The sequence below is a fragment of the Manis pentadactyla genome, chromosome 15 (assembly GCF_030020395.1).
Source record: "Manis pentadactyla isolate mManPen7 chromosome 15, mManPen7.hap1, whole genome shotgun sequence".
NCBI classification, from domain to species: domain Eukaryota; kingdom Metazoa; phylum Chordata; class Mammalia; order Pholidota; family Manidae; genus Manis; species Manis pentadactyla.
Window position 1 is genome coordinate 6396848 of NC_080033.1, and position 13687 is coordinate 6410534.

General features: G+C 43.9%; 1 long non-coding RNA gene across 1 annotated transcript; it reads left to right on the plus strand.

Annotated features, from left to right (window-relative positions):
• Nucleotides 1-247: 247 nt before the first annotated feature.
• Nucleotides 248-4670, plus strand: LOC130680901 (uncharacterized). Its single transcript, XR_008993926.1, has 3 exons — nucleotides 248-339; nucleotides 761-1207; nucleotides 1859-4670. It is a non-coding gene; the product is annotated as an uncharacterized LOC130680901 (long non-coding RNA).
• Nucleotides 4671-13687: the final 9017 nt, after the last annotated feature.

Sequence of the window (13687 nt, forward strand, 5' to 3'; positions counted from 1 at the left end):
CCATCTTCACACAGTTTGGTATCCTTGAGAAGCGTCGCGACCTTGGGCTAGACTCAAGGCCGGATAATGATGTTTGAGTTCATTGTAAGTTCATTTGCTCAGTAAACATGAGGAGTGTCTTCTCAGCATTGCTCTTGAGCTTTTACGCCTTGAGCCCCCTGGCTGACCCTTTCAGGTCTTCAGCAACTCATCCCATCTCCTCTCTTGTCTGGGGCTTAGAGGCAGGGAGGGGATGGGCAAGTGGCACCCGAACAGGGACCGTTGAAACTCAGAGCAGGGAAGCTCCGCTCTGGCGACCCTTGACAAGCAGAGCGGGCAGCTCCGAAGATCGTCGATCCGGTAAGACTCCCGAGAAATCGCGCATAGGGACAGGATCGAGATGTCAGGACACTATAATGGGCCAAACAGACCAAAGCAGCTAACCGGAGGACTATTTAAAATTACTCTGTGCCCTCCTAAAAACATCAGGAGTGAAAACTTCTAAGAAGGATTTTGCCCAATTGCATAAATACATTAAAAAATATTGTTATTGGTTGCCACCGCAGGGAACCCTCAAACTAATTGGGCTAATGTTATGCGAGATCTTAAGAAAGCTCATGGACAGGGCGATGCTATTCCTTTGCCTATCTAGTCTTTATGTAACTTGATCACTCTTGCTTTGCAACCTTTACAAACTCCCCCTTTTTAGGGGCTCGCCCGGGATAACCTCAGAGGTGAGTATCAGCATCCAAGCCTGCCTTTTCTTTCACTGTCCTTATAGAAGGAAGCTGTCTGTGGCACACATCGGGCGCTCGTCAGCCACTTAAATGGGACGAGCCTGGCTGCTGATGTCAAAGTCTCGAGCGACAGTTTCCCCTGCATCTCCCTCAGTGGATCCCCTGTCTCCCTTGGGAGCCGGGAAAGTCAGCTGAGCGGAGGCCCGGATTCCCTTTCAGAGGCCTCTCCTTGGATGCGAGAGACCGAGCAAGGCCGTGGGCAACTGCGAGACTCTAGGCTGAGGCTGCACTTCAGCGGCTTCTGAAAGGCCCGCGTGTCTGGAATCAGACCCCGACAGCCCGACTGGGTATCCGTGAGGAGCGCCTCTCTCTGTCTGTCTCTGACTTCCAGCCTGCTTCAGCCTGCCCTGGCCTCTGAGTGAGGCAGGGGGTGTCCCTAACTCTCTTCTAGCTTCATCAATCTCACGGAACCTGATGCTCACGCCCACAAGGTAGGAGACCCACGCTTCGCTCTTATTCCTGACTTAATGCTGCAGTCTTTATCTCATAAAATGTGTCTGGGCATCCGTTAGCCACTTAAAAGACGATTAGCGGCGGCTACCAGTCTTAAGTCCCGGGTGAAAGGTTTCCTGGTGTCTGCCGCTCCTTGATCCCCCGCCTCTGGACAGACGGGAATGTCGGGGAGTGGCTGAGCCGATTTCCTACTTTCCTATCCTAATCTGCCGACTCTGAGGGCTGACTGGATCAGTAGACCGTGGTCCTTAGATCTCAGCTCCGGCTGATTGATCCTGTGGCGCTGAGTGAACCTCCAGCTAGGCTGCTGCCTATGCGAAAGATGCAGATGATCCCGACTTCTTATCTCACAGATCAGATTTCTTACAGTAGGTGATTAGCAGGATAATTCCCAAGCAGTGAGAGAAACTGGTGTAAAAGGGTATAAACCCCACCATAAATGTCCGTAACAGTCTCTGAATTTTATCTCTCCCTTTGCAAGGGTTCCTCTGCTCCCTTTCAAAGCAGTCCTTTTAGGCCTGCGCCACTTTTTCCTGTGTAATGTAATGTAAATGGGGTCTGTAAAGCCATCAAGCTGAAAGGTCAAACCAACAAGTAAATAGCTCTATTCTGTTAACTCCTTTCCCTAGAGGCAGTCGTCCTGGAGCTAAGCATTTCCTTGTCTGCAGCCCCAGGGAAGCGAAACAAGCCTGTGACTCAGATCAAGACTCTAAGCAGTGAAGAAAAGTCACACAGTCCCTGCACTTACCAGACAGGCAGGGGCCTCTCGAGGAAGGACTAAAGCTCAGGCAGAGGAAACTAGGAAAACTAACTGAGAGTAATTCAATCCCTACACTCTAAGAAAGAAGTGTCTTATCTTCTGCACATAAACCTGGCCTCAACACAAACACTCTGATTAGAGAGGCTTGGCCCCTGAAAGAAGTATGCGATATAATGTTATGCAGCTAAATATATTTTGCCACAAGGAAAATAGTGAAAAGTCCCGTGCACTACTACAATATGGAAGTAGTTATCTAAATTCCTTTAGTGAAAATCTATTCTACTTACTGGGTTCATCATTATCTTTGAAAATTGGGAAGTCTTAAACTAGACTCCCTGAGGTAGAAGAAATTTATCTTTTACAACACAGCCTGGCTTTAAATGACTGCTGCTAGAATTGTACTTGCATTTCATTTCCAGCCCCCTGGACACACACAGTCCGTATCAGTTCAGAGCTTTCATCGGCCCTGTTAGTCTGGGGCCATCTAAACCTTAACCCAGTTACGTAAACTGCTCGCCCTTAGAGTGTATTCTTGAAAACTGAAGTACTTTAATCAAGTAAGCTAAAAAGAAAGAAGGCAATTGAATATTAGTAACTCAAATATTTAATCAGTTTGTGTATATGTTTTTGTATGTAAAGTGTTGCTAACTGTAGTCATTATGTCTCAGTCTGTATGTTTGTGTGTCTAAGCGTGTAAATGAAAAATACTTCCTACCTCCGGATGGTATTAATAAAAATTAATTTAAAGACAAGCACTTGTGAACATTGAGCATTCTAAAACTTCCAGAAAATCTAATAAAAAATGTTAAGCATTAAAGCTAATTTAAGTTTAAGTGAAACGGACATGTCCTTATAGTTAACAACTGCCAAAGTTTACTTAAAGTCATTTAAGTTGATGTTACCTGTTAAATATTTCAAGAAGATGCTTAAAGAAAAGCTTGACTTTGATGTTTGGTAAAAGTTTTATAAGTAATCTGGCATGGTTGCTAAAAATAAGTAAACAAGTGTAGCAAATAAACATCTTAATAATAATACTGTATTAATGTATAACAGTGTATATATCTGCAAAAAGTTAGAATTTTTGTGGCAACCAAAATTCTTAAAGTTTGCTAAGTTATATAGACATATTTTATGCTTAATGAGAAATTGTGCTGTAAGGCACATTTCCAAAAATGATAAAATATGTTCATAGATGTATCAATCTGAAGAATGCTGGTGTAACAGTTTACAGTGGCCTGTTTTTCAGTGTTTACTGAAGGTTAAGGTAACAAATGGTTTTAAGTTCTAATGAAAACTACTTAATATAATAAGGAAAACATTTCTGGATGCTAAAGGATGTATATTTTAATAAGAGAAGGTATAAGGAATAGAAATGCATTGTATTGAAAGTAAAAGAAGATAACTATTCAAAAGTACAGCTGTTTGTTTAAAGACAGTGAAGACTGAATGTAAAAGTTGTAAAAAGTATAAAAAATTGATATAGTCATGCTATGTGAAATTAAAGCAAATAAATCTTGATATCAAGTACACAGCAAGACTAGAATTTTTGTTTGTTAAAAGAACAAAAGTTTCTTACTCTACCTTTAATGTTGAAAGATTGTAAAGTTTTCTGATTATTAAAACAGTTTCTTATGCTTAAAGTCTCAATGAATTGTCTGAGTATTTAAGAAAATGAGATCTTAATATTAAAAAGACTAAGCTAAGTGTTGTTAACTGTGTAACCTTCTGCATTTGCTTTTAAACTTTCTTATTATCATTCTGGTTAAATAGTAAGTGTTATTTAATAACTATAATTATATTTAGGCAAGTGCCTTAAAAACTTTTGACAACTTCCCAAGACCAAATTTAGAAAAGTGTGTTTTTACCTCTAATTAACTCTGATATTTTCCAGAGGGCCCCTGGAACATGTCAGAGGAATTTCTTCTCATCAAGGAAAATATTTGACTAATTTGGCTTATTTACCCGATATATATTTACCTGGAGAGCCCTGCCAAAGGGAATAATGCCAAACTTTATTACTGAATGTTTCATGTTACAGAAATGCCGCGCTTCCCCCCGAGACGCTCACTCCTGATGCCCAGTTACATTCACCTGTTAGCACGGCTATGATCACTGGCTGTGTGTGTATTGATTGTACTCATGTGCCCTCTTACTGTAATTCTACAATCAATGTAAAATGGTCTTCTGGATATAGACTTCCAAATGGTTGGGTATTTTTGTGTAATGGCAAAACATATCAAGCCCTTTCTTCACACTATTGAGGTGTTTGTGGGGTGGAACGCATTCTTCCTGATCTAATAGACCATCTGGATAGAAGCGTAAGAGACGTCTCCGAGCTCTGCCGTCAGATTGTGATGAAAACTTGGAACTTGGAGATCCTGCCGCTGTTGCAGTTGCAGCTGCGTTCCTCCTGCCGGTTCCTGGACTTGTCGTAGGAATGCAGAAAGAGATCTCTAAGCTGGCCTGTGCATCCAGCAAAACAACAAATTTGACTGCTTCTGTATTATCGGAACTCAGCCAAGAACTGGGAGAAGTGCGAGCTGCAGAGCCTCAGGATCGCGCTGCTATGGACCGTCTGCTGTTAAAAGAGCACGTAGGATGTGAACAGTTTCCAAGAATGTGTTGTCTCAATTTGTCTGATTCTTCTCAAACTATTCAAAATCAATTAGATGATATCCATCATATTGTCAATAAGTTTTCACAAATGCCTGGGTCACCTGACTGGTTTTCTTGGTTTCGTTGGATATGGCCAGTAATTGTAGGCCTGCTTTTACTGTGTATCTGTATTCCTGCTTGTTAATGTGTGTACGCAATTTAATTAGTAGTTTGTTAAAACCTATACATGCTTATGTTACTCTACAGGAAATCATGTCAAAGAAATAATCAATCTTCTCATATTCTAGAAATAATCTTCTCATATTCTCTTCCATCTGCTACTTCTATAGCTTTTTTTTTTCCTTTCAAAACACAGCTCTTTACTAGAATTCGTGCCTCATACCTAAAATTGCTGTGCATCATAATCCTTTTCACTGGCAAAGATGTCTTAAAGCAAGTGCTGGACATAAGCCACGGGGCATAAATCTGTAAAGAAGTGGAAAACTAACCTTTTCAAAGGATATTACTTCTCTCTCACCAACTTTACATCTCCCTGTATGGCCCCGGAAGATGGCTGGTTAGCCAGAGACGGGTGAGATTCCTCAAGGGAGGAACAACCTAAGACAGGCACAGTCACATGGAGGCCATCAGGTGAGAGATAGGGGGGCCAACAGAGGTGAGGCTTAGAACCTCAACCCCCCAGTTTTGAGAGAAATCTGCACCCATGGATGTTTTGTTGCCCTTGCCCAGCTCAGACCAAAACACAGTCTATAGGCACAGACCTGCTCACCTGCACCTACCCTCTAATTGCACTACATTTATTTTCTATCTTTGCTATCCTTTACATAAGTTCAAAACATAGACTTTTATTTTATACTGTAGAATGTAAAGAACTATTCTATGTCAAAAAACCTTCTATTAGAACTGGTTTACTTATTATACTCCTGTATCTTAAAAGAAAAGGGGGATATGTGGGATTGATGGGGTTGATACATAATTCAAGTAAGGTAGAAATCAAATGTGTGAGCACACGTGACTTGACTGTTTTTCCCACACTCTGTTGATGTGTAATCAAGGACTGAGTGATGGGAACCAAAGCAGTTCTCATGGCTCGGAGCCACCTTCACACAGTTTGGTATCCTTGAGAAGCGTAGCGACCTTGGGCTAGACTCAAGGCCGGATAATGATGTTTGAGTTCATTGTAAGTTCATTTATTCAATAAATACGAGAAATGCCTTCTCGGCATTTGCTCTTGAGCCCCCCGGCTGGTCCTTTCGGGTCTTCGACAACTCATCGCGTCTCCTCCCTTGTCTGCGGCTTAGAGGCAGGGAGGGGACCAACATCCCCATTATCAAGTCCCCCCCACATACCCCCTTACAGTCACTGTCCATCAGCGTAGTAAGATGCTATAGAGTCATTACTTGTCTTCTCTGTGGTATACTGTCTTCCCCATGTCCCCCTCCACATTATGTGTGCTAATCACAATGCCCCTTTATCCCCTTCTCCCTCCCTCCCCACCCACCCTCCCCAGTCCCTTTCCCTTTGGTAACTGTTAGTCCATTCTTGGGTTCTGTGAGTCTGCTGCTGTTTTGTTCCTTCAGTTTTTGCTTTGTTCTTATACTCCACAGGTGAGTGAAATCATTTGATACTTGTCTTCCACCTGGCTTTTTTCACTGGGCATAATACCCTCTAGCTCCATCCATGTTGTTGCAAATGATAGGATTTGTTTTCTTCTTATGGCTGAATAATATTCCATTGTGTATATGTGCCACCTCTTCTTTATCCATTCAAGAGATGCTGTCTTTTTAAGACTATGATACATCTTTAACTTTGTGTTTATTGCTGTCCTAGTCTCAGCAAAGATACTCTTCTACTCAAATAACCAACATGCTGATCATTCTCAAATATACCCACTTATCCTGAGGGGAAAATGTTTTCTCAGAGTTTAACAAATGATGGCAAAAAAGGGGACTCCCTGCATTCCAATTTATATTTGCCAGGACAAAATCACTTCCAGGTCTGGTCACATACTATTTCTGCCACAGCTTTAGGTGAATATACTATTAAGAAAAATACCACGTTTTCAACTTGAAATTAAATCTACTGGCCTCTGTATTACAAAAGTCACATGGAAATGAATATTATGATTGTATTTTATTAATTGACACACCCATATTTGATATATTTCACTTACTAGAAAAATTAATTCAATGGCAATTAGGTAACAAAATGTACTGGTTCTTTCTAAATATATCATAGGAGCTTGTCTAGATTTCAGCAAGATACCTGAAAGTACTGTTAGATTATGAAAAAGGAGCAAGAAAGCTACTTAGAAAGATTTCTATAAGCCTCCTATTTTGCACTTAAATCAGTTATTGTTTATGAACTTTTTTCCTGGATTGCCAATATTCTCAGATACTCTTAGGAAAAATGGTATTGAAGGAAATGATTGGGAAGAGGGAGCTGGACTAAATGGGCACAGTACTTCCGATCTGTCCAAGGTCTCCCTTCACTGTGCATAAAGTAACCAGCTGTGTAGGGACTTGGGTCCTATAAAACAAAACCTTACACTTTCACTCTTCAACACTGCACTTCAGTAAAGACATAATTAACACAAACTCCGCCACCTGCAGAGAAGTGAGGGCGTTCGGAGGACTCTGGGAGAGTGGTCTGGACGGCCGGGCGGCAGGAGCTCCCGGGGCAAGGCGTCCACACGGCCGTGACGCCACAGCCGGAGAATAACGACACGACAGACGTTAAATACATGAATGTCATTAAAACAGTCAATCACCTTTTTGTACTAAAAATAAGAGAAAAATAGATTTCAACCATGGTACAAATTTTTAATTTTCTTATACATTTATGAAGGTGACTAAAGGGTCACCTAAGAAGGCTGAGACATTTCTTTAAGGTACTTTTACAAAAAATAAATCAGATCCTCACAATCTTGGTATGAGGATGTACTCCATAATGGAAGAGAGGAAGGCTAGATTAGACTTTTAACATCTGTGTAGTGATTTTTACCATTTATACACTTATTTCCTGTAGGCCGTCTCATTTGCTTCTGATAACTCCCTTTGGGTGCCTACTCGAATACAAACAGGAATAAAATGTATTTCCTGCCCTCCTGGAACTTACAGTCATGGCTTTCCTTCATTACACATTTTTAGTATTGTGACTTTTTTAATATAAGTAAGTGAACATCAAGTCTGGCTGGAAATTGTAAGAAAAAGATAAGTGGAGGTGGGGAGAAGAGGAGCAGAATTTGTGTTTATGTTAAGGCAGCCTTGAAAACATAAAGGAAGCCGAGGCAAAGAAAACTGGCCTGTGGACCTTCAGGCAGAGGGCGAAGAGCTCTTGTGTGAAGGGGGCTGAGGGTGAGCGAGTGGGGGAGACGGCGCGCCTGGTGCAGGGGAGGCCGTGAAGCCGGCCAGGCTGTTCTGCTCTGGGAAGGGAGCTGAGGAGTGGACGCTGGACTGCCCCGAGCTGAGCTTGCTTAGACACACATCACCCCAAAACTCTTCCCAAGTCAGAAAAAGGGTGCATCTTTGAGACAACATTGGAAACTAGGATGACTCAACAACTACAAGAAATAAATTAGACCCCAGTGAACACTTGGGTAGAGAACCAGTCAAAGAAAATGTGTCTGCATATTCATACCTCAAAACAAGACAGATTCTAATCACTTCAGTAAAAACAGAAATAATAAGCAGTGCGTAGCCATCATAGCTGGTAAGTAAAATGACTATTAATAGCTAATACCTACTTAGTGCTTACTATGTCAGGCACTATTTAAAGCATTTTACATACATCAATTTGTCATAAAAAGCTAAGACAGGTATTCTTATCCTCATTTTACAGACAAGGAGACTAAGGCACAAAGAGGTTCCATGACTTGTCCAAAATATCCACTATTTAAGAGGTGTAGCATCTTAACTACTACTTAAGTTATATAAGATAGATAGCACTGGTGTTCATTTGCTTAATGGCACCTTATTATATTGCTTCCTTTTAGTAAACAAAAAATATTTCTCAAGGTTTTCAAGAATTCACTTGCACCCATAGTCTTTCTAGCACTAGTTTCTCTCTCAACATCTTGGGTTTTTAGCTGTGACTTCTCAAAAAGGAGTTTCCAGAAACTCTCAGCTGGAGAAACTGATTTCATGATGGACAGATGCCCAAACATTACCCAGAATAGGTGCTGGAGTAGACAACTTGGACTGAGCTGGACAGGAATAGGAGCAAAGGTAAGACTGATTCAGTCATAATTGAACCGAGGGACCAGGTCAGGAAAAGAGAAGCATGTCTAAGGCACTGAGAATAAAGGTACTGGATAACATACTAGGAAGGGCCAGAATCAGTGTATGGCTGTGGCATCACTATTTATGGAAAACAGCAAGAAATGAGGCTGGAAAACAGACAGGATCCCAGCCAAGAAGAGCTCCCTATCATACTAAGGAGTATGACACCAAAGGGTTTACACCGGAGTCACAGGATCAGACAGGATTCCAGAAAGGACCCCCCATGACCATCTTCCTCTCCCCTCCCCACCCCCCCCACTCCCCCAGCTGTGGGGCTGCACTTCATCCGTCTCCCCCAAGATTTGTAGTCTATTAAACTAGTCAAAATATGAAAGTCTGTTCAGAGAGAAGAGAATGGATCCAAGGAATAAACAAACAAACAAGCCTCAATCAGACTTTTTATGGGGCGCTGGAGACTGAGAGAGAAGGACTCCAGAAGAAGCTGACGGTTCTGGGGTGCATCTGGGTGGATAAGGGCACCTCCGCTGAGACACTCTACTCAGGGGGAAACATGGAGGGGGAAGGACATGACTTCAGTTTGGGACGTACGAAGTTCTCAGGGCCCAGGCAGACATCCAGACAGATGTAGCCGTCAGGCATCCCAGGTGAAGGGCTGAGCTCCAGGGGGCCAGCAGGTCTCAGGAAAGAGAAGGACTCACAGAGGACACTAAGGAAAAACAGCTAGATGGCGGGCAAAGAGAAAGCCACAGTGTCACTGGAAGTCAAGGAAGGAGGACGTTTCAGAGCAGAGGCTGTGACGAGTTTCATGAAGGAGGGCAGAGTCAGAACCAGATGCCGTGGGAGACCCAGGGGCACGAGGACTGGACAGGCCTGTTGGCTCTGGCGGTTCCGAGGCCCTGGAGAGCAAGAGGGATCACCAGGCAGGGACGGAGGCCAGATTGTACGGAGGGAAGTTAACAACGGAAGGTGGCAAAGTGGAGACAAAGAAGTAGGAAAAAGCTGGCTCTGTCTGGAAAGAGTTGGCAACTGATGCTAAGACCTCATTTGAAAATGTCTGTGTGCTGAGAAGAAAGAGGCAATCCTGAGAAAACGGTGGGAGAGACCAGCAACAGGAGGAGGAGGGGGCCCTCGCCCACGGAGGAGCATGAGCCTTGAACAGGAGAGGAAAGTCCCGCACCGAGGCAGGGCGGGAGGAGACGAGAACAGGGGCTGCGGGGTGGGGAGGGGGAGCGAGGCATTGTGGAGAGCTGTCCGAGGGCCCCACTTTCTCTCAAAGGCAGGAGGAAAGGTCACCTGCAGAGGAGTGAGGGCAGGGGTAGTGGGACGGGAAAGAAGTGAAGGTTTGGAGGGACTCTTCTAGGGAGCAGGAGAAGAAACTGAGCCAGGACAGACAGCATCAGCTGGGACGTAGCACTGGGCCGCTCGCTGGGTGAGGCGCTGCTCTCTTCCCTGGGCTGTGCTGTGCGGCCCAAATGCAGCAAAAGAAAGCCAACGGCTGGACTGACTTTGGATAAGGGGCCTCCAAGGTGGATGTTCTGGAAGAGCAAGGGGTGAAGGAGACAGCACAAGTTGGCTTCAAATCATTAAATTAAGGAATTGTGGAGCCCCCAGAGGAGTGGACAAGTTGTTAGAACTGCACAGGAATGGACCGACAGAAGAGATAAGAGAGGTTTATTCAACAACAAAGAGCAGGTGTGCAGGACAGGAGAGAGTATCAACGCCAAGGGCCAGAGGCTGTGTTCTGAGATTGAGATGCTGTAGATTTAAGATTTTAAAAGCAGAACATACCTGTGCCAAGATAAGTCCAGGGTGTGAATCACAAGGGTGAGGTGTCATGACAGCTCTAGAATCAATATGATCCCGTTTTACTACCGAGCCAAACATTCAGCAGCATCCCGAGTCACAGCTGGTGAACGGCAGGCCGAGGCTTTAACCCAGACCTTTGCTGCCAGAACCTGGAATCTTTTTATACAAAATCATTTTGTTTGGTACCTTTTTCTTCCAACCTTTGGATAAGAAATAAATGGATAGTGATTTTGCTTTCAGTCTAGGACCAAGTTATAAATGAAAGGAAGCTATTAATCTGACTTAAAATGCAAGTGAAAGTGACAGTTTATTTCCGGGATGCTGGTTATTACCTCTAGCGTAGAGGGCTTATAAAATTCTGCTAAAACACATCTTTGCATAGTGTTTTCTTATTAGAAACGCATTAAAAGTGAATGGCTATCTAATGTGGCAACAAAAATAGTTAAGAACCATTTTAGCTCATGAAGCATAAATCCAGCCTGAAGCGCGGTGGCCATTATTTCACTACACTCTGTACCCACAACCTGTACGTGACCAGATGCATTAGGGTGATTTAGAGAACAGAGATGGCACATCACGTATTCTCCGACCAGGTGGACAGAGGCATATACCCACATGTGAAGCTCATATTTGTTCAAATGGTAATGTCAATTTTCTTTGAGGAAGAATCACGCAGGGACTCATGACCACTGCCAGGCAATCTAAGGAGGGTGAGGATGCGAGACTGGGATAGAAATGCCATGTTCATGGCCCAGGGCAGATAGTGCTAAACCCCATTCTGGGCAGCCCTTAGGATTTTTCACATTTACAGGCATATTCAAATAGAGTTATAGTAGTAAACATTAGCATAATTCAACCTTGAATAATTCATTACAAAATATAAATGGAAAAGTGTCAAATTTGCTGACTATGACATTAGCTATTACTGCCCCTTACTATATATTAAAGTGAGGAGCCTGCAGGAAAGCCTGCTATTCACACATTCTCACACACCATTATTTCATAGCTATTGATGTCACCCACCCTTGAAGCAGGCAGGGTCACCATGGTCAGCTGGAGACATCCAAGCCAACCTACCTAGACTATCCCCTAGTTTTTTTGTTTGTCACTAACCTAGTCGCTAATAGCTTGTTTCTCTTGAGTACTTATTTGCCGGGTTAGAACTTTACATTGATTGCTACATAATCCCCCCATCACCCATGTAAAACAGGTGGTGTTATCACCCCCATTTCATGGATGAGCAGAGGGAGGCACTGCCACAAGACACATGCCCACATGGCCTCTCCACGTCTCTGCCTTTACGACTTCCCCACCAAACTTCACCCAACTTCTCTACAGCTCAGATGTCACGAGCTCAGGGAGCCGCCCTGGGCTTTCCCTGCACGGAGGCTGCCCCCCGGGCCTGCTGGGGAGCTGGGCTTCCAGGCAGCGTCACACCCATCCCTTCTCGGGAGGGCCTTGGGGAGCCCGACTGGCCCTGTTTGCCTGGGAAACTGCTGTTGACAGAGGGGAGGTTGTAAATATAGTCAAAACTGTAGATGTAACCGAGCCCTGGTTCCCCAAGGTGTTCAGGGACAAGGATTCCTGGAAATCTGGATGATGCCTTTTCTTCAGTCTCTAGTGCTCAAAACTGGTAGATCTGAGAGAACAGGAAAAGGGAATGCTGGGGCTGTTAGAAAAACCTGTGCCCACAGGCAGACCCCTTCTACCCTTCTCCAAGGCCATGCAGCCAACTCCGAGAAAAGCAAGGACTCCAGCTACTCCAGCTGAGGGCGCTGGGAGCCCGATGCCCCTGTGGCCAGAGACCTTTGGTTCTCCACAGGCACTACATACACCCGGGAGCTGGGGGACCCTGGGCAAACCACTCCAATCCCGCTGGGCCTCAGCTGCCACAGGTAAAGCCAGAATGACACCTAGGGCCGTTGTAAGAATTAAATGAACTGACATATGCAAGGGAAAGTGTGTAATGCTCTAAAAATGCTACACATTTCCACTAGTACTTTACATTTGGGATTTCTGACTTCCATGTTGGAGATGGGCCTTTTCCTTAGATTCCTCTGCAGTCATCATTGCTGGTGTCCGAGACCACTGCCGGATACGATGTATATTGTTGAAAGGCACCGAACAACTAATGACTGTGAGTGTAATGTGATCTGTGTATCTGAAAATGTTTGCGTGGCCAAAGAATTGTTGAAGCTCATCTAAACAATAGCAGGAAAACCAGTCAAACCCAACAAAAGTTGTCACCTATTTATATCCACTGCTAGGTAATTTAAAGGTGGGCAACAACCTATCAGACATGAGCCCCAAACAGAGCACATTTTGGAATGTGCATATGGTCTGGGAAGACCAAGAAAACAGCAGAGACCAGGGCACAGAAATGCAAACGTCCAAGAGGAGGAAGAAGTGGTGAGTCCTTTAAAAGATGGTAATTCCAAGAGTGTCGAGACTTTGGTCTGCGCTAGCATGAGGCTGGTCACTCCCGCCGTGTGAGGCCCGAGGTGATGTCAGAACACATTCGGGCGATGATTCTGATGACACGCAGCGAGAGCTGGGCCCACAAATGAGAAGTAGGAAAAGTCCAGAGCCGTTATCAACCTTCCACGCACTGTCCTCAGATAACTCCTGCTGGTCAGGGCAGGTTGGCAGCATCGGGCAGGGGTGGGGCATAGCCAGATGCTCCTTATTGTGAGATTTTTCATTTAACTGAGACCCAGAAAATATATGTGCTTAGCTGGGTCTTAAATTATCAAGAACCTGAATTGCCTACCTACACTATTTGATATTTAACATAAAGAATATGCCCAGTTTTATTTAACAATGGAGACTTGCACTCAAAATGAACTTTGTCTCTAGGCACTAACACCATTGATGTTTAAATCATTGTGAAACTGCCTTTTATACGTGCCTCTGAATATTAAAACATACTCATTTGTTAGAGAATGTCTGATTTTTTTTTTTTACATCTTGCTTGTTTCATAAATACGACTTCACCTTAAGCAGTTTATGGGCGAGAAAAGGCTTCCACAGCTGTG